General features: G+C 35.4%; 1 non-coding gene across 1 annotated transcript; it reads right to left on the bottom strand.

Moving 5' to 3' along the window:
• Positions 1-251: 251 nt before the first annotated feature.
• Positions 252-324, bottom strand: TRNAA-CGC (transfer RNA alanine (anticodon CGC)). Its single transcript has one exon. It is a non-coding gene; the product is annotated as a tRNA-Ala (tRNA).
• Between the last annotated feature and the right edge of the window lie 1,490 nt (positions 325-1,814).

Genomic DNA, 1,814 nt, shown 5'->3' with positions numbered 1-1,814 from the left:
AGTTTACCCATTATATATGATTTACAGCCAAAAGTGTTGGCTTCTGTAAGCAGGAGTTTGTGCCATCTGCTAAACTTTCTTTGGATTAATAAAAGTTTCCTTTACAACCTTTCCCTGTCACTGTGGTATTTACAAGCCATAGCGATAATTCGCATATCGTCTTTTAGAGTTTTGCATCTTAGTTTATGTCCCAAAGAATACCTGTAGAAATATTAGGTTAATTCGAATTAGGAGACATGAAAAATCTGCAATGCCCTCGCCGGGATTCGAACCTTGGACCTCTCGAATGCGCGTCAAGTGTGCTGACCATTACACCACGAAGGCAGGTTATGAAGGCGGGAGAAATCCCTTATATACTCCCCCCCTTTTTTTAAGGGTGACTGGAGATTATCGCCAAATTCTGGTGGTGGATACTCATCATACATCACGTTTTTTATTTCGGGCGCCACTGTCGAGGCATTAACCCGGCGGAAGTCGCACCAAGAAAAGTTACTAGAGTGGGCGCGTGGGGTATCGCATACCCCAATATTTAAAATACGATAAAAATAGTTTTATTTAATTTTAAAGCTGTTTTTCTTGTTCTCGAGTATTATAAATACGTGAATGATAATTGGGTTTCAAATAATTAATTTCGAAAATAATCTGAAGTTAAAATTAAGATAAATGAAAATAATAAAAAAAATAAACATCATGCCTCTAAGTTTCGTTGCATCTCTAATATAGAATGCATATTTTATTTCTTCACACTTTGAACGAAATAAATTCATGTGTTCTTGGAACAGAATGTTTTCACATTTTAAACATTGCATTCACGTTCTTCTGTCCTTAGCACGAGGGCAAAAAAAATTATCACATCTTTCATACTTAGTTGTTTCGAATTTCATGTATTCGTTTTAATTCTTCGTCGAAACTTCTGCTTTTGTTTTGCATGCAGTACGTCAGTTTCTTGGTAAAGTATTAATCTCTGATCTTTGTTCAATACTTTTTTCATTAATTGCAATGCTAAGTCCTTCAAAAACAGACTTCTGTTTCTGGTTGGTGAATTAGCAGTTGAATGTAATATAATTCAAGCATTTATTACAGCAAAATTCAGTGTAGGAAAGAAAATTACCATTGGCCACCTCCTTGTTATTCTGGCAGTTGAATAATTATCTGACATTTCATCCCCCATATCCACTGCTCCTTTAGTCATATTATAAAAACATACAATTCCTGACGTTTTATTTTCTCCAATAGTATCATCTATAGTATGATCGTTATATAATGTAAAAAGCATAAGAATAGTTTTTCCTTTTTTAGGAACATCAGAAATTAATTCCTAATTTCATCTTCAGTTTCTGAAATGCAATCTTCATCGCTTTCAAATATTTCTAATAAATCTCACAGGCGTTGCATCTCCAATTCATAGGGGGTCATTCTTTTTACCTTAATGCAGTTAGGAATTTTTTTTAATTTAATGTCAAGTACTTTAAAATCACTTGCGAGTAGAAATATTTACTGTTACACTCTAGGAATAAATTTCGGAACTAAATATTCAGTCAGAAAAACACTTACGCGGACAGGCGCGTGGGGTGTGTCATACCCCAGTTCCAACAAAATACCGATAAATCTTTTTCTAAAACACACAGGCGAAGAAAAAGCGGTTCTAAAAGTCAACCACAACTAGAAATTCAGCTACTGAAAGCAGCACAGAATTTCAGTTTCACAAGTTAGGAATATTCCACTTTTATGTAGGGTTGGGGTAGGATACACCCCACGCGTTTTCCCGCGGGTTAATTCGAAGCAGGATGCATGAAAAATTTGCAATGCCCTCG

Source organism: Stegodyphus dumicola, chromosome 3 (assembly GCF_044657685.1).
Source record: "Stegodyphus dumicola isolate Sdum_Otavi_A_Nest chromosome 3, ASM4465768v1".
In the NCBI taxonomy this organism is placed as follows: Eukaryota; Metazoa; Arthropoda; class Arachnida; order Araneae; family Eresidae; genus Stegodyphus; species Stegodyphus dumicola.
The sequence above is the reverse complement of the archived record's forward strand: the minus strand, read 5'-3'. Positions and strand labels throughout refer to the sequence as shown.